General features: G+C 38.6%; 1 protein-coding gene across 2 annotated transcripts in view; it reads left to right on the plus strand.

Annotated features, from left to right (window-relative positions):
• LOC123315696 (lachesin-like) overlaps window positions 1-12,948 on the plus strand; it is a 207,571-nt gene that overhangs the window by 73,070 nt on the left and 121,553 nt on the right. The window lies entirely within an intron of this gene.

Raw genomic sequence — 12,948 nt, forward strand, 5'->3', positions numbered from 1 at the left:
GGGTTTTGGAGTCTCCCTCTTCTTTTCCTGCTCTGTAGGTTGGGTCTTCGTTACTTCCTGATTTTTTTGTTCAGAAGTTGTTGTTTTTGTTACCTTCTTTTTCTGTTCAGCTGATTTTCGGGAATTCTTCTTTCTGGTCACCAACTTGAACTCGCTACATCCTTTGTAGCTAGCTGGATGGCCCTCTTCTCCACATAAGACGCATGTGGCATTTCTCTCTTCACCTTTTCTGGTGAGTGTGCAGTCATTGCTGCTATGACTTCCTGAGCACTTCACGCATCTCCACGGGAAGGAGCATTTGTTTTGTGCATGTCCGTACCTTTGGCACCTAAAGCACTGGCTTGGACTTTCAGGCCTCTTTTTATGTTCAACCACAATACAGAGGTTGTAGAGTCGCTTCACTTCGAAGATTTCCTTTTTCTGGGTTTTAACCAGGTACAGAGGTATTGGCTTCTTTGTCTTGTTCGATGTCATTCTGGACACCTCAGCGTCTGATATTCCCTGGAATATCAGGTCGTCCTTAATTAACGCAAGATCAGCGTCGATTGGTGAATGCCTAATAACGGCATATATCTTCTTCTCCTCCTCCATTTGGTAGGTAAAAAATTCTTTGCCATGCTGCTCTAAGAATGTTGTTATTTTTCTAAAATCATCTACGGTTGACGCAATGACTTTTATACCGTCTTTAACTGTAGTTGCACGGTTGTAGTTTATCCTTTTTGTGTAGAGAGCTTTAGATATCTCTACCCAATCTGAGGTGCCCATCATCGTGATGGGTGGAATTTTATCTCTTTTAGGCACTTCCGTTGCCTTCTTGACAGTCTCCTCATCAGAAGAGAAGCTTTCTTTTCGCGCGCGTTCAGTTGGGGGCGCGTTTGGGGCCTTCGCGACCTGCTTTGCATCATTTTTCCTTGTTTCGGGTTGTGAAACAATTCCTATAAGGGAATTATTCTTGGAACCCGCTACCGGTTTTGTGATTGCGGCGTAAGTGGGAGATTTTGGCATATTATTGCGGGTCATTTCCTCCCTCAAGAGGCGCATCTCACCGACTAACTGTGACACAGTTTCAGTCAGTTCGACTATTTGAGCTTTCAACTGCCCATTTTCTTCTCTGAGCTTTACAAGCTCCTCGTGTTCGCCTTCGCTGAATGCTTCAGCATCGGTCGATTCCATGTAGGAACCCTTATTATCTGAGGTTTCCGACATGGTTTTATACTCAAAAATCTCAAAATATCAAACAATTTGAAAATAATAAAATATTCAGGAATTTTCACTGAAATAGTCTAATATAAAACTATGGTATAAAGCCGAATGTTTTATACGCTATGAGAAAAATCAGAAAAGAGATACGAAAAATAAGCTCACCTGATGTTTTCTGCAGTACCAACGAGACACCTCTGGACACTGTGGATGAACACCAACTTTGAAAATTTTAACGAATTAAAATTCCGATAACAAATATAGAACCTACACAAACTTCACAGTCGGAATCAAATATTCCGTAGCTTTGTTAGTGGGCACTTTCACTTCGACTTTCTCTTCCGCTTTCTCTTTTATAGCACTGATACACAAACTGTTGACCGTTTTCGGGATTATTGTCCCGCATCAGTACAGTTCAGTGTAACCTATCTCAACCTGAGGAAAGTGTCTTTAAGCGAGGAAGGAGGCCCGCTGTAAGGGATATTTTTCAATCCTCATCACCACCACCTGTCCAACCAAGACTGAACCACGCCTCACTTACTCTGTTGAATCCTACACTCATCCATAAACCCCAAACTATATACCACTTGACCTGCAGTCTACGAAAGTACAATTATTCGCCGAGGGACTGTAGGAGGGTATAAGGGATCGCATGCAGACCGCATTCGGTCAGAATATCAAGACCTGTACCAGGAGCAACGCAGTACTCCGCCGCTGCGGGTACCATGGAAATATTTAATATAGTATTGTTTGGGAGTCATGGATGGGTGTAGGATTCTACAGAGTGGGTAGTGAGTGAGACTTCGTTCAGTCTTGGTTGGACGGGTGTCCTGATGAGGGTTGAAAAATATCTTCCGGGTTGGGCCTCCTTTCTCGCTCAAAGACACCATCCTCCAGTTGAGATGTGTTACACTTCACTGTACTGATGAGAGACAAAAATCCCGGAACCTGTCTACAGTTTGTGTATATATGTTTCAGCCTCTCTGGGAATTCCTTAGCTGATTCATGATCAGAACGCATTAAATAAACGACAATTTTTCGAGTTGTCGTCTATTTATGAAATATTTCTGTTGTGCCCTCGGCACTTGACGGCGGAGTACTGTGTTGCTCCGGGTACAGGTCTCAATAATACAGGTGTTTACATACAGTTAACCTGCCTGAAATGATAAGAATAAGCAAGATTGCTCTGAGGCGACAAAATAGTAGTGAAATGAACGAAATGAAGATTCTAGCTGGTTGAGTCTGTGGGGTTGAGAAAGGTTTCTTCTGTTACATCCATCTTGAAATCAATATTGGGTTGGGACTCTTCTAGCTCTTCGTAGTGTTCTAAATCTAATCGGCATCGTGTCAATGTGGTTATCGATGGAAGTTTGAGGAATGCCCACCTCTTTGATATTTGATATTGCATAACCTACGAACATGGACTGGAATGACATCAACAGGTCTGTTCATGGCGGCAGTGAACAAAGTTATATGGTCCAATGTAATAACCAACATCCACAGCGGATAGGCACTTTGAGAAGAAGAAAAATGAGATATGTTCGTTTGATTTTGGTTTGGAGAAGCAGCAAGTCAATCCACTCCACAAGTTTTTGTCCAGAGTATTTGATGTGCAAATTTGATTCGAAATTATGATAAATTCGATAATATGAGTTTTTTTGTAATTTTTATATTGAGCCATTAAAAGTCAAGAGGACCATATTTTGTGTGTGTGTGTGTGTGTGTGTGTGTGTGTGTGTGTGTGTGTGTGTGTGTGTGTGTGTGTGTGTGTGTGAGTGTGTGTGTGTAATACGCTCTCAACGTGGTAATTTTATGTAAGTTCAAAAAGTGATACAAAAATGAAGGATCGTAGGAGGCCATATTCTTCTCCATTCTCTGTATCCCGAAAATAGATCTCGGACAGTGTTATCCGTTGTGCTCTAGTTCTGGGTTCCTCTCAAGGCCGATTCACATAAACGAACGAATGCTCATTCTATCCCTATTCTATCAAATTCTTTCGTTCTCGAAGATTCTATGGAATTACTCTAAGAATGCTCGATCGCTTGATGTAAGCAGTACTAGAGCGCATGAACGATTGATTAGAGCGTTTCTTGGGTGTTCAGACTCGCTCGATTCCTGGGGCTTGCTCATATTCTGTTGTAAACGCTGAAAACAAGATCGTTTACACTAAAAGATCAACAAAAAATGTTCTCGTTCAGGCTCTTACTCTTTGTTCTTTTGGTTTGAACCCACCATCATAGGATCTCTAATTTGAGAGACACTCTACACGTAGAGATCCAAACACTGTCTTTATCTATATTACTCAATCTATTTTTCCTTCCATCATTTTTATATAAAAAAGTAGGTATATGGATATTAATTTATAATGATAAGTTGAGAAAATTCCAAACCTGAATGTCAGGACTTAAATACATTGAAAATGAAATGATTGCATCCAAGTTTCATATCATTTTGATTGGGACATTTCCTCTGTTCAAAATGTCGATTTTAGACGCTCTCGCAATAAAGTCTAATACGCACTCGTTTTTTCTCATTTTCAGGCCACTCACAACAGAATAACTCATTGGGGATATTTCACAAAATAAATATTAACATACATATTGTCCTGGCGTTATGTATAAATTATGCACGGATGGCTTTTATAGCGAAATATTGAATCGCTTTTTTGTTGCGATGACATAAAAGTATTCTCCTGTGGCCTATTCAAGGGTAGGACCGCTGAACTTAATATGAAGGAAATTTCATATATGCAAATATATGTGACCCTATGCTTCAAACGGATATTGTTATGAATCGAATTGAATTGGACTTCACTTCCCAATTCCATCACATCGGATTTGTATTATTGGGCAAGCTTCAATCAGTAATTTGAAGCACCTTTAACATTATTGATTCATAATTTACTGTTGTTCTAAATATTTCATTTCCAGTTGTGAAATATTGACAATATGTATATGATATTATCCAATGAGCTACCTATGATTTTGGATCGATCTTTCATCTACGAAAAGTGCAAAAATCTATAATGTGTATGATATTCAATTAGTGTAGCCAAGTTGTAAATTGGCGGAACCCTTCAGAACTGCGCCCACTTTCAACCTGAACCAGGCGACACCATATGTGTGGTTCTTAGGTTATCCCATTCCGAACACTTGCACCCTGTGTTCAGATATTTTTTTACAAAGTTTGACGCATTTCCGATTATCTGGACGTCCCCGAAATCATAATCATGAAATATTTCAAGCCAAAATGAAATTAATTATATAAATGTATTATGTAAATATTCAAAAAGAATCTAGTCCATTTTTAATGAATATTTATTTATGTTGCCGACTATGCCGAGTGATATTTTTGTTGTCCTCAATAAATATAGACATGATAATTTTTGCAACGATATGTATAATAATCCCTCATCTTCGATTTTCCGAATGCCTTAGGACAACAATTAGTCCGGATAATGGGGTTTTTACTGTACGTTAATGCTCGTTGCTAGGATGCTACACAAAACCATAGACAAACTACACAGAATGGAAGTTTACTTAACTACTTCCAGATTTTCGATGTTACAACGGAAATGGAGTTAACCTTCTTATGTTCCGTTGTTCAATTCTGGTTTAAACCGAGATTGAAGTTAATCCTGGATTAACGTGACAGATTTGAACGGAAATGTCAAAATTAATCCAGGATTAACTTCAATCACGAATTGAACAACCGGGCCTCAATAGGTTAACCATTGATCTCATAACCAGTTGGTTAACCAACTGAGTTACAACCCACCCTGAGAGGAATCCTGGGCTCGATTTTTGTGAAAACTTCGTTAGCGGAAACCGTTTCACGACATATTCATTTGTTTTGAGTATATCAATAACCGAATTCTGAGAGAGAGAAACATAACTTTATTGATACAAAGGATCAATTGGCTATCGACCGAAGTCTTCCTGCCAGTTACACATATATATTTGTTAATTAATAAATTAGTCAACTACAAAAGTCATTCTATAGATAGTAGGTGTTCGTAAAGTGGTAATGTTGGCAGTTTCGCCCGTGTTGCATACTGTGTTTCATAATTTGGCGGTATGTGCTGGGGTGAGTTCACGCCATTTGAAGAATGGCGTGCTCTTGGGGTGATTGTTTCGTCCCACTGCTAGGGTCGGACTCATCAGGTAGGTTAATGAACCCTAGCAGCTACCTACGACAATCGCCGAAGCAGCGTAGTTTGTGCCTGCTATAAACGCCGGTTACGTCGAGGGTATAGAGTGTTGCGTCGCCGCAATAGACGTATAATCTACCCTGTGATCGCAACCGTCGTGCGCAGTGATGCCATCGTTTGGCTACCCTTGGTACCATCATGGTGAGATGAAGTATTCCTCTACCATGGGTACAACTACGCCGCCACAACACTCCCCCACCAGCGGCGCTGACTGCGGAAGCGATGCGATACGGTAGGCAGGGTACCGCCGTTTACGAAGATGGGAAAGGGCGTCTAGAGTAGCGTCAGAAATACCAGAGATGGGAGCGTGCATTGTGAGCGAGCTATTGTCTCAACCGGTCTGGCCTTCTGGGATACGTCGTTAAGACGGCCCTCCCTCATCACGTCGGGGTCACCACTTTGGCGGTATGTGCTGGGGTGAGTTCACGCCATTTGAAGAATGGCGTGCTCTTGGGGTGATTGTTTCGTCCCACTGCTAGGGTCGGACTCATCAGGTAGGTTAATGAACCCTAGCAGCTACCTACGACAATCGCCGAAGCAGCGTAGTTTGTGCCTGCTATAAACGCCGGTTACGTCGAGGGTATAGAGTGTTGCGTCGCCGCAATAGACGTATAATCTACCCTGTGATCGCAACCGTCGTGCGCAGTGATGCCATCGTTTGGCTACCCTTGGTACCATCATGGTGAGATGAAGTATTCCTCTACCATGGGTACAACTACGCCGCCACAATAATGATGAATCAATGGTTCCATTATATCTTTGTTCGTCTGCTTCTCGATGAATTTCTTACCCAGTCTCTCGAGTCTCTTCAGTATTGGCTCAACTCCAGTTGTTTCATAAAGTAGTGAATTAGAAGGGTTGTGCAAAGGATTATTAGGATGTCTCATTTTCGTTATTTTCCTTAAGCATGTTCTTTCAGCTACTTCAAGGTTGTTTTAGTTGAGTTTAGTAAAATTGTATTTCCATATTCAAGCATCGGTCTGCATATCATTTTGTATATCGAAGTTGCAGTCTTCATATTGATACCCATGTTCTTATAGGTGAGCGATCTAAAATGACCCGCACGTGTGATAACTGCTTTTTTCTGCGTTCTTGTATGTGACTTGAAGCTCAACTTGTTGTCAATAAGTATACCCAAATATTTGCACATGTTTGTGGGCCTAATGCTGTTCTTCCCAATTTGATATTTGGAGAGGTTCTCTTGATTTTGTGGTTGAAAATAATGAGTTTTGACTTATTCGGATTGGGCTGCATTCTCCATCTTCTCATCCATGCTACAGTAACATCAGTTAGTTTTTGTAACTGTAGAATACACTTTCCCAATGTTGTATCGTGGGTGACAAGAGTTGTGTCATCTGCAAATTGAAGTGTGTAGGCATTTTTGTCTATTTCCTCTCCATCTATGTCTCTGTTGTGGTTATATATGTCGTGGCAGTATATGTTAAATAGGGTTGGAGAAAGAGGAGATCCCTGAGGAAGGCCTTGTTGAGGTGTGAACGGATCTGATACCTCGTTTTGCACTCTGACCCGTGTAGTTCTTCCAGTTATAAATTGATGGATTATCTTGAGTAAATAATAAGGGCATCGTAACTGTGCTAGTTTGAATATTACACCGGCATGCCAGACACTGTCGAAAGCCTTTTGAATATCAAGAAATAATGCTGCCGATTTTTTACCTCTTTTTTTGTTGTTCTGTATATTGGTAGCTAATATAGTTCATGGGTGTATTGTGGACGTTTTACTTCTGAATCCAAACTGACATACCGGAATAGCCCTTCCCAGTTCTTGCCTATTACTGTAAGCAATGTAATCGGACGGTAGTTTTCTATTTTGCTGTGGTCTGTATTACCCTTTGGAATGTTGATAATTATTCCTGTTTTCCATTCTTTGGGAAAGTGGGAGTATTTCAAGCAATAGTTATTGATCTTTAGTATGTGATTATGGGCTTCGGGATCAAGCTTTCTTAGTACTTTTCTGGTAATGTTATCATAACCTGGTGATGTGTTCTTGCCATGGTTTAATGCCTTGAAGTATTCATCCTCTGTGATCGATTCAAAGTCCTCTTCCCCTTCCATACTCGGAAAATCATTCTGATACCATTGGTCTATTCTTTTTTTATGCTTTTTATCAAAGTTTTCATTATCAGCTTCCTTGAATATACTTCTATAGTGCTCGGCAAAGGCATTTGTAATATCTTTATCATCAGTCAGAGTTCTTCCTTGTACCTGGATTGGCTCAGTCAGATTGTGATGTGTGTATTTTGAGAGTTTTTTTATTGATCTCCAATATTTTCGGCCTTTTTGGTTTTCTATTCCTTTGCATGCCTCCAAGTATTTATGAGATCTGAATTGAAGGATTAGTGTGTGTATATCCTTATTCAATAAGTTAAATTTCCTTTTCAAACTTGGATCCTCGTTGCAACGATATTCACGGTATAACTGTTTCTTCAACCTGATCAGCTTCAATATGAAAGGTGGTAGTGATTGACTGAAATACTTTTTCTCTGAGATTGGTGTTTGGTCTTTTATTATGTCAATTAACGAATTATGAAAGTATGTAATATATTCTTCATTTATATCTGTGTCTGTGATAATTTTTTCATGTATTTGTTTGTTTACCTCTTCTATATTGCACTTTTCATAAAGTATTTCCATTTTCCTTGAGTATTCCGTTGGTCTTCTGTTCATGTCTATTGTGAATTATATAGCCAGATGTTCTGCTCCTAGGTCGGGGGTGACGTGAATGTTCTGAATACTGTGTCTTATGTTTCTTGTACAAAACAGTAGGTGTGGTATCTGGGTTGTTCTCCATTAAAAAAGTTGGTGGTGTTTCTATTCTGGTAAAGTCAGAGTTGTTAAGGAAAATATCCATCTGTTGTTTTTTGTACTTGTTAGGATTGAAGTCTCCTATTATGATGCAGTACTTATATTGTGAAGCCTTTATCAACAAATTTTCTTCTACTCGTCTGCTGGAGTGATGTAAGTATACTAGAAAGAAATTAAGTTTTTCCTCGCTATATGGAACAGTAAAGTGTAGAACATCGTTCCAAGGATTATTAATGTGAGGTGGATTACTTTTCCCCATTTTTGTACCTCTTTTAGCTTGGACCAAAGCACCACCACGCAAATTTAGATTGAGAATGTTGCCGTGTTTAACTATAGTCCAGTCTCTGTATTGTGTGTTGTCGGTGTATTTAGTTTTTGTCTCTACGAACATGGCACAGTCAATGTTGTTGTTTTCCAGATAATTCCTAATCAGTATGTTTTTATTCTTGTAGCTGTTAATGTTGGAATACAGAAATTTAAGATTGAATGTTCCTGAATAATTGTGTTCCTTCAGTAGGCTCAGTGTCCACTGGTTTATTTTCATTCTCCAAATCAATCATTAGTACGTATAACCTGTTACCATCAAATGTGGGTATTGTGCTTATATTGTAATTATCGATAAATCGCCTTTGAAGTTTGTGTATTAATTGTTGTCTATCTGTATTTTTCGGATTATTCATTTTGTTCAAATATGTCTCTATAATGTGATCATGTATAGTAATGGGTTTATGTATTCGGCTCATCTTTGTTTATCGATTGAAATTTATTTTGGGAGGATTCTGCATCTCTTCATAAACTTGCATTTTGGTGGCAAGCTAGTGGTACACTCTGACTCTTTGTGTAGTTGGTTGCATTTGGTACATGTTATTGTCGAAGTACATTTTTCTGTCGTATGCGTGAATTGAGAGCATCTCATACAAAGTACTGGTATTGGATCCGGAGGGTGGCTTGGTTTAACTGTGTAATGTCTACACTTGTAGAAAACTCCCTCATTAATTAATTTTTCGTATGAATGTATATCGCTGGTGATTATACGAACAAACAATGAAGGTTTATCAGTTTTTCTTGATATAATTCGTTTACAGTAACGGTGTATTATATTATTTTCGGTAAGAAAGCTACTCATCTCTTCTTCCTTTATTTCCATTTCCACTTGTGAAATAACAGCTGAAAATGATTCAAGATGTCTTTTAGGTCTCTATGTCTGTGTTGTATCTGACACTGTAGTTTCCAAAAAGCTGATGATTTCTTTCATTTCTTTCAATTGGTTCAGAGCTTTTACAATGTGTTCTTTCAAGTTGTTCGATTTAATAATGAATCCTTGTTGGGTTTGAAATATTATATCTCGTGCGTTCGGAAACATTTTCATCCATTGGTCAACAATATGTAACCTAGTTGTGTTGGGTTTAGTGGTAATGTGAAATATATTTGTGTATGTTTTATATGAGAATATTGGTTTTGTTGATGTTTGGTTTCGTAGCGTTTGAAGGTTATGTGGGCTGTCATTTTTGTCTTCCTCTGTGTTCACTTCCATGGACTCATTCGAATTCTGTGTTGACGTTGACGGCTTTGACATTTGTGAGTGTGATGTCAACTGTGGTTCGCTCATTCTTATCTCCGGGGATTTCTTATCGTCGACTTTTTTTGGCGGATTTTTTTTAGGTCTACCTCGTTTCTTCCGCTTTTTACCATTTACCAACGTGAATTCGTTTTCGTTTGTTTCGGCTTCGTCAGAAGAAATATTGGTTGATGTTCCACTATTTTGGGACATTTCTGTATTGAATGTCCCAAAATCTTTCGCGTTATATGATCTTGCGTGTTCCACTTTGAAAATTTTTTACAACTCAAACTCGCTATCACCATACGTCCGCACACCTCAGATGTTGCACAGCAACTTCCGAATTCTGATATTTTCTCCATTTAGAAAATGTGCCATAACTTCTCCATTTTCAAAAATATCTAAAAACAATAAGAACTCTCTACGGGCACTTTTTCACAAAAAATTAGCTTTTCAAAAATATATATTTGTCTAAATATTACTTATATCTTCAAGGCAAAATCAGCAAAAGAGTGAAGATCATAGAATAAGACAATGAAGTTCTATGAACGGAAAGTTTTGTGTCATATCATTGCATAGACATAGAGACATGGACTGAGCAATACCAGCATGAAATTGGCGCTTCTATAGAAAGAGAGAAATGGTCGTCAGGCCAATACCTGTCTCTTTTCTGTTGACATAATCGTGAGTGTGGACCAATCAAAATTCTAGAAAAAGACAACTAGCTGACCCGATGTTCAGTTTATCCCTTTCATTTTTTTTTAGATGAAAGAGGAATGCTCAGTCCATGTCTCTATGTCTATGTATTAGCTGTAGATTTATTAGGAGTAGACAATTTCATATCAATAGTTTCATAGAATTCTATCAAAGAGGAAATTTCACCAGAATGAATATATTTGAAAAGTTATTTCTTTGAATAACAAGAGATGAAAACATCCGCATTCGAAATAAAGAAATTATTTTTTCCACCTTCAGCAGGTACGAGAGATAAAAAAAAAGTTGTATAATGGGTCGTATTCCAAGTGAAAAAGTGTCTGTAAAAACATCGTGAAGCGGTATCTACCAATGGACTATTCCGGAAAATCGAGTCCAGGACTCCTTTCTTTCAATGTTTTCCTTTATCTAGTCGGGAAGTATCAGAAACAACCAAGTCTCTGTTGGATTGGTTGCGTTCTAAAAAACTCTCACTGATTTCATTTAGGACTGCATCCTTTGTTTCGAATATTTACGCTACACCGTACTGACGAGGGACAATGATCCCGAAACAGGTCTACAGTTTTGTATGAATGTTTCGACTCCTATGGGATTTCTTGCGCCCATTCATTACTAGCTCAAATTACTGGAACAATTCTTCCGGAATTCTTGTTTTCAGTTTGATATTTCCGACGTGCTAGTTTGGCACTTGCAGTACCGTCTGAATGTGGACTGGCAAGCGAACCCTCTTGACTCACCTGCGGTCGCTTCACGAATTGTTGTGCATTCGCTGACTGCTAATACATAGTTAAATTTGGAAATCATGAATTGGTGTAGGAGTCTGCAGAGAACGTGTGAGGTTTTAGTTCAGTCTTTGCGGGATAGGTGGCGGATCGTCATGAGAATTTCTCAAAACGTCGTGTTGCCCCGATTCCATTTGGAATATTTCCGAGACCAGTCTACAGTTGCGTTTGCATGTTTCAACTTCTCGGAATTGTTGTTTCCAGTTTGTTATTTTTGATGTGCTCGGTTGGCACTTGGAGTAGGTACTGCTTACTTCATTTCAACTAATAATAGCAGTTTTAACATTTGTCCGTAATGGGGTATTTTCCTAAATTTCAAAATATATGTCATTAAAATCCTTATACCTCAAATATATCGAAATGTATTTAGTTTGGTGATCGCATTTTTGTCAAGGAAAACAAATAATGACACAAAATGTAATCGGTTTTAAGGAGCTATCATGGACGTAGAGACAGGGTCCGTGCCTTCCTTTTCTATCTATGCATGATACACGGTCAAAAAAGTGACAGAGAAAAACTGAACATGCAGTTGTCTTTTTCTAGAATTTTAATTGGTCTCTATGTCTATGTTCCTATCAGAGAAGGTTGAGTTCACATAGGAGTATGTGGAGTTTCAACGGTCGCTACGGTTACTCCGGCATACTGAAAATTCAGTACTCATTCATTCATATTCATATTCATTCATATTATCCTGATTCTCCATAAGTACCGAAGTACCGCGCAGAAGCTTTGTGGCTTGTACGAGTTTGGAGAATCAGTTGTGTTCTGTATAGGCTTTTTTACTGTGTCCTTACGCCACCTTAGGCACAGCTCTGTTAATTTGAACCAAATGGTGTCCCGTACCCGTATGATACTTGAAAATTCCTTCTCTAGCTCGGGATCGAACTCAGTACCTTGCGGTTGCGAAATACTGAGCCGACGCTTCTAACCACCAAGCTACGGACGCTGAATTGAAAAGCAGGAAAAGTATTGAATTTTTTTTCTTATGTTATATTCATGTGAATAGCGACATATAATACATTTTGGAAATCAGCAAAAAAATTGCAGCAGGATGAAAGAACTTTCAACTATAGTTTACATTTGAAGAATCAGAAATCCCTGTCGTATCATGGAAATACGATTTTAAATGAGCGAGTTATTCAGCTACAATGAAAATGATAATTTCCCAATTTTAGTTCATAAGTCAAAATCTATGAACGTAAGGCTGAATCTGTTTTCAGTTTTGGATTAGTCAAGAAAAAAGAACCCAAGAAAGCGTCGCCCGTTTTCTTCTAGCTTCTATTGTTCTCCAGATCCCTTCAGTAGACAACGAATTTTGGCTATCCTGTACATTCTTATGCGATGAACATGATCATAAGATGAAAATGTGGTTTTCATAAAGATGAAAATGTGGTTTTCATAAAGATGAAAATGAATTTTTCATGAATTTTTCTTGTCTGCTTCAAATTTTATTTTTATTTTCATATATATTCAAATGACAGTGTATGATTTATAGAAGTTTTCTTGGGGTGCAGCGTAAATAGAATCTGTTGAATCCGATTGTAGATTCAATGAAGGGTCTCATTGCACTGCGATCTTGAAGTATCAGATCTTTTCTCGCCATTACAGTTGATTCTGATTTGCTTATGTACAATTGACAAGGACGAACACGCCGATGAC

The sequence above is a fragment of the Coccinella septempunctata genome, chromosome 6 (assembly GCF_907165205.1).
Source record: "Coccinella septempunctata chromosome 6, icCocSept1.1, whole genome shotgun sequence".
Classification (NCBI taxonomy): domain Eukaryota; kingdom Metazoa; phylum Arthropoda; class Insecta; order Coleoptera; family Coccinellidae; genus Coccinella; species Coccinella septempunctata.